The sequence below is a fragment of the Rhineura floridana genome, chromosome 1 (genome assembly GCF_030035675.1).
Source record: "Rhineura floridana isolate rRhiFlo1 chromosome 1, rRhiFlo1.hap2, whole genome shotgun sequence".
NCBI lineage: Eukaryota > Metazoa > Chordata > Lepidosauria > Squamata > Rhineuridae > Rhineura > Rhineura floridana.
The window spans coordinates 104,738,190-104,751,843 of record NC_084480.1 but is presented as its reverse complement, the minus strand read 5'-3'; the positions used below and the strand labels follow the sequence as shown (position 1 = coordinate 104,751,843).

Below are 13,654 nucleotides of genomic sequence, written 5' to 3'. Positions count from 1 at the left end.
AAATTCTGCCTGAACATTAAGAATGTGGGAACAGACACACCTCACCAGGGAGGATAATCCATAACCATAGATTGCTACAGAGAAGGCACCACCAACAGGACCTCCCCTGCCAGCTGTAAGGTTGATATTGGAGTAGGCAATCTTTTAAGTGTTTGTGAGCTGGCAGAGGGTGTGTAGTGATTAGCATGTTGGAAGTGGCTACAGAAACCTAGGTTCACATCCTTGATCAGCCATGAAGTTCACTGGGCAGGTGATATTGAGCCAGTCTGAGCCTGGCCTTCCTAACAAATGGCTCGTGTGCCAGGCCAGAGTTGTCCTCCAAACCCCAAAATTACACCATAATGCTCCAGCAAATTATGTCATTGCTCTTGCTCTGGAAAAAGTGCCAGAGCTACATGTGATGTTCCTCTATTAGTGTATATATGGTAAGTGCTGTTTGTATAGGAGATACATGGTAAGTGGAATGAAAGAGGAGGGGGGAGTGAATGGGCAGTAGAATGTTGGATGATTGGCTGAATGTTTAAAATGGCTGACAGTATAAATGGAAGGATGTCAGGTAAATCTGGGTGGATGTGAGGTGGAAGGTGGATGTGAGGTGGAAGATGGATGTGAGGTGGAAGGTGGATGTGAGGTGGATGTTAGTGGGTTGTTTTGGTGGGTTTATGAGAGGAGAGTGTGGAGTTTGGATTAATACTAAGACCAGTACCTCAGGAATAGATGAAACCATATGCTTAAGTGCCTTTATAAAGAAATCTTGTTATCTTTGTTATTTAATAAATATATTTGGTTTACCAAAGGCCTGATCCTTGGCTGGGGTTCCACAGACCAGAAGGGAGGGTAAGGTAACTACCAAGGCTGAAGAGTGACAAATGGTGGCAGCGGGGAAGGGAAGAATAACACCACAAGTATTCAGAGCAAACCAGAATTATCTGCATTGATACAAAGGGAGTGGGACAGCTTAAGCACTCAGTCACAGATGTAACCTGATAGAGAGACTCAGGCAGAGTCTCTGGGAATACTGGTTATAGGACGTGACTGGTGGTGCTGCCTAGCAGGGGGATCTGTTGAGATCTGTGCTAGAGCGGGGAGAGAAACCATAAAAAAGGACAGTCCAGACTGGTGGAGTCCCTGGTGGTGCCTAGTGACAGGCAGTAACCACGAGCAGGTAGGAACCTGACAGGGAGAGCCGGGGAAGGACCGTCACAGGTGGTGGCAGTAGCGGTGGGATACGAACACAGGAGAATACGTCACAGGTGGTAGCACAGCGGTGGGATACGAACAACAGAGAATCCAGATACGAATACTAGAGAATCCCTAACAGTGGTGTGGCAAACAGAAATAGCAAAACAAGATTACTTGTGAGAGTGACTGGCAAAGAGTGTGTGGCAAAGAGTGAGTGACCATAGCTAAATATATAAAAATGAAAAGAGAGGAGCTGGTGGAGAAGTGCATAACATTCAATTTACCTCACGAGGGTAAAGGGGTAGATGAATTGAGGGTAGCACTTAAGGATTTGCAACTGCCCAGCAAAAACAACCTGTCAGGGAAGAGACCCCAGAAAGATACTCAAGCAATCCCGCTTATATAGAGTACTTGAGAGAGAAGTTAAGATGGGAGCATGAGTTGGAAACTGAGAGATTGAGGAGGGAGGCTGATGAGAAAGATAAACAGTGAGAGTTAGAAACTGAGAAGTTGAGGAGGGAGGCTGAGGAAAAAGACAAGCAGAGGGTCTTTGAAATGGAAGAGAAGGAAAAACAGAGGGAGTTGGAAACTGAGAGAATGAGAGTGGATGCTGAATTACAGGTGGAAAAGTTAAAGTTTGAAAGGGAGAGGTTTCATTCTGATGAAACAAGAAAGGACAGAAATGAAACAAAAATAAAAGTTACACCAAAAGACGTTGCAGTGTTTGAGCCTGGACAAGATCCACAGATTTACCTCAGCACTTTTGAAAAAGCAGCTCAATTGTGGGGGCTACCAGAGGATAAATATATGCAATATTTATCAAACCTGATCAAAGGGGAATTGGCTGAGGTATACCAATATTTCCCCTCAGACAAGCCCGTCACCTATGCTGAGTTTAAAGAGGCAGTCTACAAAAGATTCAGACTGGGACCTGACTACTTTAGAAAGTTATTCCGAAACTGTCAGATCCAAGCAGGGAGGTCTTTTGTTGAACTGGGAGCGAAGTTGATGGATATATTTGGAAAGTGGATGAGTAGTGCCAAAGCTCAGTCAGTGGAAGAGGTGAAAAGCCTCATGATACTAGATCAATTATTCCATCAGTTATCACCAGAAATAAGGCTCCTTGTCAAAGACCGTTCCCCTACATCGGTGCAGGAGGCCGCAGAGATGGCAGATCACTTTGCCTCCAACAGAACTGGCTGGGTGGGGAAAACATCAAGAGAGTTTAAACCCAGACCATATAATGGTGGCAGAAAAGATGTGGTGCCACAGTGAGTGAGTCCTCCAGTAAAATCTGAAGGGCACAGGACACCCCAGAGTGGATCTGTGTACCCTAAAACAGAGGAGAAATTATGCTACAAATGTGGTAGACCGGGGCACCTACGTTTTCAATGTGAGGTTGCCAACCCCATTAGTAATCCTGCTCAGGCAAGGGCAGTAAAAATAGAACCAAAAGATTTAACCACAAAAAAGGTTCAGTTCTGCCAGATAAACTGGACAGAAGTAACAGACCTTGATTCAAGTCTGAGAGAGGAAGTGAGTGTACAAGGGGCAAATTATTGGGCATTGCTTGACACTGGTGCTGCTCAGACGTTACTGAGGCCAGATTTAATAAAATCTGAAGAAATATTACCTCAGGAAACGGTGACTATCCAAGGAGTGAGGGGTCAACCAGAAAGCTTGCCTGTGGCCCTAGTGAAAATGGCGCGGAGAGGCCGAGAGGGCAGATATAAAGTAGGCATTAATGCCCAACAACAAGAACCAGTGATACTGGGAAGAGATGTTATGGGGGCACAAGGGAAAATATATGTGATGACCAGACAGCAACTTGGCAGAGAAACAGAAGCCATGTTAAGGGGGGCTGAAGGAAACAGGGTGGAATCTGTTTGCGAGCCTCAGGTCCCCATAGCAACCCTTGGCAGGCCTGCTGAAGGAGACAAACTGTATCAACTGGTCTCTGGAAAAGAGACAGAGCATTTCAGAGAAGAACTGAATAAGGATACCAGTTTGAATCAAATAAAGGAGCAAGCCCTGACCCAACAGATTCCTTTCACTGACAAACTGAGGAATCAAGTTGTGTGTGAGAATGGGATTTTATATAGACTGTGGATGCCTGCTGAGAGAAAGGATGAATGTGAACCAGTGAAGCAATTGATAGTACCTAGCAAATACAGAACCAGATTGCTAGAGGTAGCCCACGATGTCCCATGTGTAGGACATCTGGGAATAAAAAAGACCAAGAGGAGATTGGCTGCACACTATTATTGGCCAAACATCTCCAAAGATGTAAAACAACATTGTCTATCTTGTGGTATATGCCAAAAGGTGGGAAAAAGTGGAGTAAAGACTAAGGCACCCTTAAAGCCCCTTCCTATAATTGGACAACCCTTTTATAGAGTGGGAATAGATTTGGTGGGCCCTTTTTCCAAACCCACAAGGCATGGCAAGAAATATCTAGTGGTGGTGGTGGATTTTGCCACCAGGTACCCAGGCGCAGAAGCACTGAGATCTGTAGAAGCCCCTATGGTGGCAGAGGCTTTATTAAAAATCTTTATGAGGCTGGGTTTCCCTCATGAAGTGCTGACAGATCAAGGCAGTGTATTCATGGGAGAAGTGATGCAATGTATGTGGAAATGTTGTGGTCTAAAACATCTAAAGACCACTACTTACCATCCCGCCACTAATGGGCTGAGAGATTCAATGGAGTTTTGAAGGGCATGATAGGAAGCTATGTACAAGATCACCCACAAGACTGGGATGAACGTTTGGGATGCTACAGAGAAGTCCCTCAGGAGTCAACAGGCTTCTCACCCTTTGAACTGATGTTCACTAGAAAAGTGAGGGGACCTTTGGAACTGTTAAAAAATTCATGGGAAGGAACCCTGGAAGAGTACAAAACATCTGTAGTAGATTTTGTATTGGAATTCCGCAATAAATTAACATCAATGATGGAAGTAGTGAAAAAGAATTTGGGTCAAGCACAGGAGAAGCAAAGTTACTGGTATGACAGAACAGCCAGGGAACGTGTGTATGATGTGGGAGATATGGTTATGGCGTTCATACCCAGGAAACATGACAAATTACAGGCTAACTGGGAAGGACCATATATCATCAGAGAAAGGCTTGACACAGTGACGTATGTAATCACCACAGACCAATTAAACAAAAGCAAAGTGGTTCATGTAAATATGTTAAAGCCTTACCATACCAGGGATGCAAAGGTGTTGCAAGTTACCTTATTCCCTGAGGGAAGTGGGCCTGAACTTCCAGATTTGGTACAGGAAAGCAAAGACAAAGGAGGGGTAGATCAAGTGGAATGGTCAGAGGAGGTGAAGGAGGAAGTAAAAGAAGAGATTCTGAGAGTTTTGAAAACCTGTAGGAATCTCTTTAGCAATAAACCTGGCCGAACCAGTATAGCCAGACATTCCATTGATACTGGAGATCATGCCCCAATCAGATCTATGCCATACTGTGTGAATGGGAAAGTTTTGAGTGAGATCAAAAAGGAGGTGGAAGATATGCTGGAATTAGGAGTGATCAGGGAATCCATCAGTCCCTGGGCCTCAAGTATTGTCCTGGTTCCGAAAAAAGATGGAACGACAAGATTTTGCATTGATTATCGGCTAATCAATAAAATCACGGTCCCAGATGCGTATCCCATGCCCAGGGTAGACGCAATGTTAGAGTTATTGGGGGCAGCAACCATTATCTCTACGTTAGACCTCTGTAAAGGATTTTGGCAAATGGAACTAGACGAGCAATCCAGAGCCAAAACTGCCTTCAGTACACCAGATGGGTTATATGAGTTTGTGACCTTACCCATGGGACTAAGGAACTCACCAAGTTCATTTCAGAGGCTAATCAATACTGTGTTGCGAGGCATGTCAGATTTTGCAGTGGCCTATATCGATGATGTGGCCATTTTTAGCAAATCGGTGCCTGAGCATGTCCAACACCTGACAACAGTATTAGAGGCCTTAAGAAAAGCAGGCCTCAAGACTTCCCGGAAGTGAGTGCCCAGCTGGTGGTTGTCTCTGAGAGATCTCTGCCTCAGAGGAAGCTTTTTTCAGTTTAAAAGCCAGCCAAGAGGAAACTTTGACTGGCTTAAATGTTCTCCAAGGTATAGGTGAACCGATCAGATTTTCCACAGGACTTCGTTGAGCTGTCGGCTGCTGGAATTGATCAGGAATTCCCTGAGATAAGAAGGCATACCGATCGGCTGAAGACGGAGTCAGGACTTCCAACAAGCTGTACTGAAAAAAAGCGAAGCGTTTTTTTTCTTCCTAAAAACGTTCTTAACCAGCGAGCCTCCTTCTGTCTAAATCTTATCATTTGGCTTAAATTACTACAATAAAAGGGATTTGTTTACGAATCAGCAACTGAGAAATCTGGGTTAGTCATACTTTTCTCTTTTAAATATAATTAAGGAAGAAAGAAAATGTAAACAATTTATATATTTTTTTTACGACAAGAAGCTGGCTTGAATTTGGAGGTTTAAAAATTAAAAACGGATGAGAGGTAATTATTATTTGATGGAAATATATTTTGGACTATTTTTCTCCTTGGATTATTTCTTTTTGGATGAATCTGCTGTTCGTATATGTTATTAATCGCTTGGTGTTGTGAACCAGAATTGTTTTGCATTCCTGGACGTAGATAAGAACTGTGCTGGCCGGACTATAATAACAGGCCTGGAATATTAACTCTTTTGTTGGTGGAGGAAAAAAAAAGAAATAGACTGCCTCTAGGTTTTGGAACAGTGGTTAATATCAGAAATTAAAGGCTTCTTTTGAGAATGACAACTAGAAAAACAGCTAAGGCTCAGGAGCTAAGAGGTTCAATTGACCCACAGGAAGGGGCTATTCCCCCAGATATGTTTCAAAAAATAATGGAAGGGATTAGTGATATAAAACAGGAAATGAAAACTGAATTGATAGATATAAAAGACTATATTAAAACACAAGTGGATGAGATTAAAGGGACAATTGGGCAAATAAAGGAGGATGCAAAAAATACTAAAGAAAAGGTACAAATCTTGGAGAATAGAACAGATATATTAAATCTGGAATTAGAAAAAAATTTGGACTACATGGCTGTGATTGAAGTGAGAAATAAAGAACATTGTTTGAGATTCCGTTTGAGATCCCTGAGGAAACAGATGAAGACATCAGAGATAAACTTGTTAATGCTTTAGTAAAATTTCTGGATTTGAATGAAGATCGGATGAAATTTGAAATAGATAAAGTTTATAGAATTAATTCCAGATATGCAACAATGAAAAAAATTCCAAGAGATGTGCTTGTTCACTTTATAAAAAAGACGACCAGAGATATGGTATTACAACAACACTTCAACAATACCTTTAAAATTGATGGTAAGGAAATACTGGTGATGAAAGAAATTCCTATTAGACTTTTACGTAAGAGAAAAGAATATGCTTTCTTTACAGAAAAACTTAAGCAATGCAAAATTCAATTTAGATGGGATGTTCCAGAAGGAGTGATTTTTACATTCAGACAACAGAAATATCGATTGAATACTGTTCAAAAAGCAAGGGATTTCTTGAGAAAAGCTTCAAAAGACATGGAAGAAGATAAACTCAAAGATATGGATATAATTCCTGGGAAACAAAGTCAACAGGAACATGCAGAGGAGGGGAAGGAAGATGATGGATTAAAGGGAGCATCAGGTACATTTTAAAATACATGCTTAAAGATGGATTACAAATATCTAACTTGGAATATAAATGGAGCCAATACGGCGCAGAAGAGAAAGTGTTTCATTATTTGAAAAAATTAAAATTGGATATAATTTGTTTACAAGAAACTCATATTAAGAAGAAAGATTCCAAATATTTGATTTGTAAAAATTTGGGTGAAGAATTTATTTCGGCTGGATCAAAAAAAAAATGGAGTTGTTCTTTACATTAACCCACAATTGCTTCCTAAATTGATATTACTGGATGATAGTGGTAGATTTGTGGGAGTTGAAATTACTTTACAGGGCATAAAAATTTTGATAGTGGGTATTTATGCCCCCAATGAAGATAAAACAAGGTTTTACACAGGACTTATGGAAAAATTGTCAGAGTTTTCATATGATCATTGGTGTGTCATGGGTGATTGGAATGGGGTAATCTCACCAAAAATTGATAGACTTTCTGAAAAAAATATTAAAGAGACACAGGGTAAATTACCAAAGATTTGCTTTGAACTGATGGAAAATTTAGAATTACCTGGAGATATATAAATGATAATGCAAAGGAATTTACTTATTTTTCAGAAAGACATAAAACATTCTCGAGGATTGATATGATTTGGATGTCTAAAACTCTAGTGAAAGATATTTTTAAAATGGATATATTACCAAAAACTTTTTCGGACCACAATCCTGTGATATTAACTTTTTTAAAAAAAATCTTGGATTTAGATGGAGACTAAATGAATCCTTATTACAGAATGACAAAGTAGTACAAGAATGTAAGAAGAAATTAAAAGAGTTTTTTGAACATAATTTACATAAAGGAACAAATGAAAATATTGTTTGGGATACAAGTAAGGCATTTATGAGGGGATATTTTATTAAATGTAACTCTGAATTAAAAAAAAAGAAACAACAGAAAATGCAATTAATTTTGGAAGAAATAAAACAAAAAGAGGAAGAATTGAAAAAGAATCCAACTAAAGTTTCTATTGTAAATCAAATTAAAATGTTACAGAATCAAGTATCAATGCTGACAGTTAGAGAAATTGAAAGGAAACTAAATTTTGCTAAACAAAGGACTTTTGAATTTGCAAATAAACCGGGGAAATGGTTAGCATATAAATTAAGGAAAGAACGTCAAAAAATATTATTTTAAAGATACAAGAAGGAGATGAGATGCTGACAGATAATGTAAAAATCAAAAAGATTTTTCATCAATATTATTCAACATTGTACAAGTGTCAGGAAATCCCATCTGAAAAAATAGAAGAGTATATATCTAAACAGAATTTGCCTAAAATTACAGACTTTCAGAGACAAGCTATTAATGGCCCTATCACGTCAAGAGAGATATCTGAAGTATAAACAACATTAAATCAGGAAAGGTGCCAGGACCAGATGGGTTATCTGCAATGTACTATAAATGTTTGGAGGAAGAACTCTTGCTACCTTTACAGTATACAATGAATTCTATTTTGCAAGAGGGAAAGATACCGGATAGTTGGAAAAATGCTAACATAACATTAATACCTAAAGAGGAGCAAGATTTAACTAAAACAAAAAATTATCGGCCGATATCTCTATTGAATAATGACTATAAAATTTTTACAATGATCTTGGCAGAAAGAATGAAAATAATATTGCAACAATTTATCCAGGAAGATCAATCGGGGTTTTTACTTAAAAGACAATTACGTGACAACGTCAGGAATGTCTTGAATGTGTTGGAATATTTAGAACAACGAAATGATAAACAAGCAGCTTTGATTTTCTTAGATGCTGAGAAAGCATTTGATAATTTGAATTGGAAATTTATGTTTCAGGTTTTGGAGCAAATGGATTTTGGAGACAATTTTATAAAATGGATTAGATCGATTTATACATCTCAGAAGGCTCAGATAATTGTTAATGGAGATTTAACGGATTCATGTGAAATACAAAAGGGTACAAGACAGGGATGTCCATTATCTCCCCTTCTATTTATTCTGGTCTTAGAAGTGCTGCTTAGAGATATAAGGCAAGATTAAAGGATTTCGGGATTAAAGATAAAAAAAGAAGAATATAAACTGAGAGCATTTGCTGATGATTTGATAATTGTATTAGAAAACCCTTTGGAAGGAATTAATGTATTGATGGACAAATTAAAAGAATTTGGACCGTTAGCAGGATTTAAGATCAACAATCAAAAAACAAAGATGTTGGTGAAAAATTTAACTTTAAGGGAACAGAAAGAGTTAATGGACAAGACCGATTTTACAATAGAGAAAAAGTTGAAATATTTAGGTATCATTATGACAAATAAAAATTCAAAGTTGTTTCATAATAATTATGAAAAATTATGGACAGAGATTAAGTAAGATCTGCTAAAATGGGATAAACTACAATTGTCATTAATGGGTAGAATATCTGTGATAAAAATGAATGTATTACCGAGAATGATGTTTTTATTTCAAACAATACCTGTAATATCCTCTGATTTACCTTTTAAACAATGGCAAAAAGATATCTCTAAATTTGTATGGCAAGGAAAAAAACCAAGAGTTAAATTTAAATTACTACAAGACGCCAAAGAAAGAGGAGGACTGGGATTACCAAATCTGAGACTTTATTTTGCTGCCTGCTGTTTAGTCTGGATAAAGGAATGGATTTTATTGAGGAATAAAAGACTATTGGATTTGGAGGGCCATAACCTGAAGTGGGGATGGCATGGATATCTATGGTATGATAAAGTAAAAGTAAATGTAGACTTTAATAATCATTTTATAAGACGTCCTCTGTTGAAAATATGGAATAGATATAAACCAAGGTTCTATTCGAAAATACCATTATGTGTCTCAAGTCAAGAAGCGTTTTACAGAAGAGAAATGGCTGGAAAAGAGAAATGGTTAACTTATCAAGAACTATTAGAAAATGTACATGGAGAATATATAATGAAAGAGAGAGAACAACTGATAAAGGAAGGATATAGTTCTCAATGGTTTGCCTATTTGCAATTGTTAGAAAGATATAAAATGGACAAGAAAATGTATGGGTTTGAAATAAGTAAATCTGATTTTGAAATAGGTTTGTGTACAAATGATGAAAATACAATTGCGAAAATGTATGAACTCTTACTGAAAATGGATATGGAAGAAGAACAAGTAAAAGAGTGTATAGTAAAGTGGGCAAAAAATTTTGGTTATAACATACAAATGGATCAATGGGAAAATATGTGGAAAAAAGGCTTGAGATTTACATTATGCTATAATCTTAAAGAAAATTTCTATAAAATGATGTACCGTTGGTACACGACTCCAGAAAAGTTGTCAAAAATGTATAGTAATGTTTCTAATGTTTGTTGGAAATGTAAACAACAAGAAGGATCATTTTATCATATGTGGTGGCTGTGTAAAAAGGCAAAATCATTTTGGGCACAGATAGGTAGGATGATGCAAAAAATTCTAAAGATATTCAGTCAAAACCAGAATTTTTTTTATTGGGTTTTATGGATAAACAAAAGGAAAAGAAATATGGAAGAATAATATTATATATGATTACGGCAGCAAGATTATTATATGCATAAAAGTGGAAAATGGAATCAACACCAACAATGGAAGAATGGCTATTGAAATTAATGGACTTAGTAGAGATGGATAAATTGACATGTCTACTTAGAGAAAAATCGACAGACACATTTCTTAAGGAATGGAAGCCTCTCTTAGACTTTTTGTTGAAAGATCAAAATAAAATGATGATATTGGGATTTGACGATTAACTAAGATAGCCTATGGAGAAAAGTGATCCTGTATGTATATATTAAGGGACAGGTTTGATGTATATTATATACTTATAGCTGATCTGCGACAAATCGGAAGTCAACTATTTTTTGTTGTTGTATTGTTATGTTTTTTGACTTTGTTTTGTTTGTCTTTTGAAAAATTTGAATAAAAATTATTAAAAAAAAAGAAAAGAAAAGCAGGCCTCACAATAAAAGCTAAGAAATGCCAGTTTGGGCTAAAGGAAGTAATCTATTTAGGACATGAGGTGGGGAGTGGGAAAATCACCCCCTTATGGAGCAAGGTGGAGGCAATACAAGCGTGGCCTATTCCCTTAACCAAAAAACAAGTAAGGGCATTTCTGGGTGTGGCTGGTTTTTATAGAAAGTTTGTGAAAGATTTTGGGGAAATCGCAACCCCCTTGCATGAATTGACAAAGAAAAAGTGCTCTGAGCGTGTGGTATGGACGGATGAATGTCAGAAGGCTTTTGATCTGCTGAGGCAAGCCTTGTGCCAAGGACCCATATTAATAGCACCAGACTATGAGCAACCATTCATCGTGGCTAAAGATGCGTCAGACCTTGCGCTGGGAGTCGTCTTGCTGCAGGAGAGAGAAGGCACCAGACATCCAGTGGCGTATCTGAGTCACAAGCTAACGCCGAGGGAGAAAAACTATTCGTTGGTCCAAAAGGAGTGCCTAGCGGTTGTGTGGGGACTGAACAAGTTGCACCCATACGTGTGGGGACGAAGATTCACGGTAACAACGGATCATCGGGCCTTGTTATGGTTGCAGACTATGAAAAACCATAACACTATGCTGCAGAGGTGGTCCTGGGCCCTACAAGACTATCAAGTGGACTTCCAGTTCATAAAAGGCAAGGACAATGTACTGGCCGATGGACTTTCCAGGCAAGTGGCCGGGACTGCAGTGACGTGACCCAGACGAAGGAACAAAAAAAGACATTGTCCCCATAGACACTTGTTATATTGTTAACGCGATGTATAAATCCTGGAACAGGAATAATACTCTGCCGTTGTTTTAAGGGGGGGGAAATGTGATGTTCCTCTATTAGTGTATATATGGTAAGTGCTGTTTGTATAGGAGATACATGGTAAGTGGAATGAAAGAGGAGGGGGGAGTGAATGGGCAGTAGAATGCTGGATGATTGGCTGAATGTTTAAAATGGCTGACAGTATAAATGGAAGGATGTCAGGTAAATCTGGGTGGATGTGAGGTGGAAGGTGGATGTGAGGTGGATGTTAGTGGGTTGTTTTGGTGGGTTTATGAGAGGAGAGTGTGGAGTTTGGATTAATACTAAGACCAGTACCTCAGGAATAGATGAAACCATATGCTTAAGTGCCTTTATAAAGAAATCTTGTTATTTTTGTTATTTAATAGATATATTTGGTTTACCAAAGGCCTGATCCTTGGCTGGGGTTCCACAGACCAGAAGGGAGGGTAAGGTAACTACCAAGGCTGAAGAGTGACAAATGGTGGCAGCGGGGAAGGGAAGAATAACACCACAAGTATTCAGAGCAAACCAGAATTATCTGCATTGATACAAAGGGAGTGGGACAGCTTAAGCACTCAGTCACAGAGGTAACCTGATAGAGAGACTCAGGCAGAGTCTCTGGGAATACTGGTTATAGGACGTGACTGGTGGTGCTGCCTAGCAGGGGGATCTGTTGAGATCTGTGCTAGAGCGGGGAGAGAAACCATAAAAAAGGACAGTCCGGACTGGTGGAGTCCCTGGTGGTGCCTAGTGACTGGCAGTAACCACGAGCAGGTAGGAACCTGACAGGGAGAGCCGGGGAAGGACCGTCACACTACACTCCCTGCATTTTGTTCCACCTCATCACTGTATCTAAGATAGGAAGGTTGAGGTGAACAAAGGATAAAGCACTCTGCAGCAGTTGCTTGATGACTGCAGCAGCACAGAAGGCTTTGTTTTAATTAGCTCATTGAACATAATAGTGTCTATGTTCTTTGCATCATTATGCAGTGACTGTCTTTTGAGACATAAACAGCAGAGTTGCTTGTCATACTCTTTTTTAAAGATCCAGTGGGAATGCTTCCTAAAACCACATTCTTATTGAGATAATGTACTGAAGGGCCTGTTAAATAAGCTATTTGAATTAATCATATAAATATTCCACAGGTGGTGGTGATGAGTAGGTTGTTGGAGAATACTGGTACTTGACTGTAGTGGGGGGCCAATAAAACAGCTTTTTATGTTATTTTGGCATGTTTACTTACTTATTTCAAGAATATAGGCTGTGGGGTCCTTTTCTTTTGGTCTTCGTAGGGCTATTCTTCTGATGTTATCTTATAGTATTCTTGACTTTCCAAGGCTAGAGTTATTCACAAAGCTCCCCTCATCATAGGAACAGGATTACACCACCATATCCCTGACACCAACACAGCTACTGACCACGTCCTTGGATTGCACATTTCACATTACTGTGAAAAGATCCCTTTGTGTGTACAGCTATATGCATATAAGATTCCTGCATGCTAATGAGGAATATGATTTGATTAGATTCCCAACAGAATGGGTGATATATACATAGGACACAATTCACACTAATATCAAATGTTATGGAGTGCATGACCAGTATCAAGACTCTGTTTCTCTTCATGTGTTCATTGACTGCATAGCGGATCATGTTCGCACTGTCTTCAGTAACAGTCTTTGAACTCAACTTTAGTCTCTAGTTGCGACTTTCAAAGGATGGTGTAAACTGAAAAGCAGTCTTTACCAAAATTTTGACCTGTTTCTCTTTTATCCCAATAGAAGTGACCACGTAAACAGATACAGAATTATTATTCTGGATGAAGTTTACAGTTCTATTGAGCAGTGACGGGGAATCTGTGGTCCTCCAGTTGTTTCTGAACTGTAACTCCCATCATCACTGGCCATTGGCCATGCTGGCTGGGGCTGATGGGAGCTGGAATCCAACAACATCTGAAAGTTCACAGGTTCCCCACCCTTTCTGCAGAGACAGATAATGGA

General features: G+C 39.0%; 1 protein-coding gene across 1 annotated transcript in view; it reads left to right on the top strand.

The window, feature by feature from the left end:
• The window catches only part of TMC1 (transmembrane channel like 1), a 141,178-nt gene that overhangs the window by 55,661 nt on the left and 71,863 nt on the right, over window positions 1-13,654 (top strand). The gene's annotated exons all lie outside the window — the stretch shown is intronic.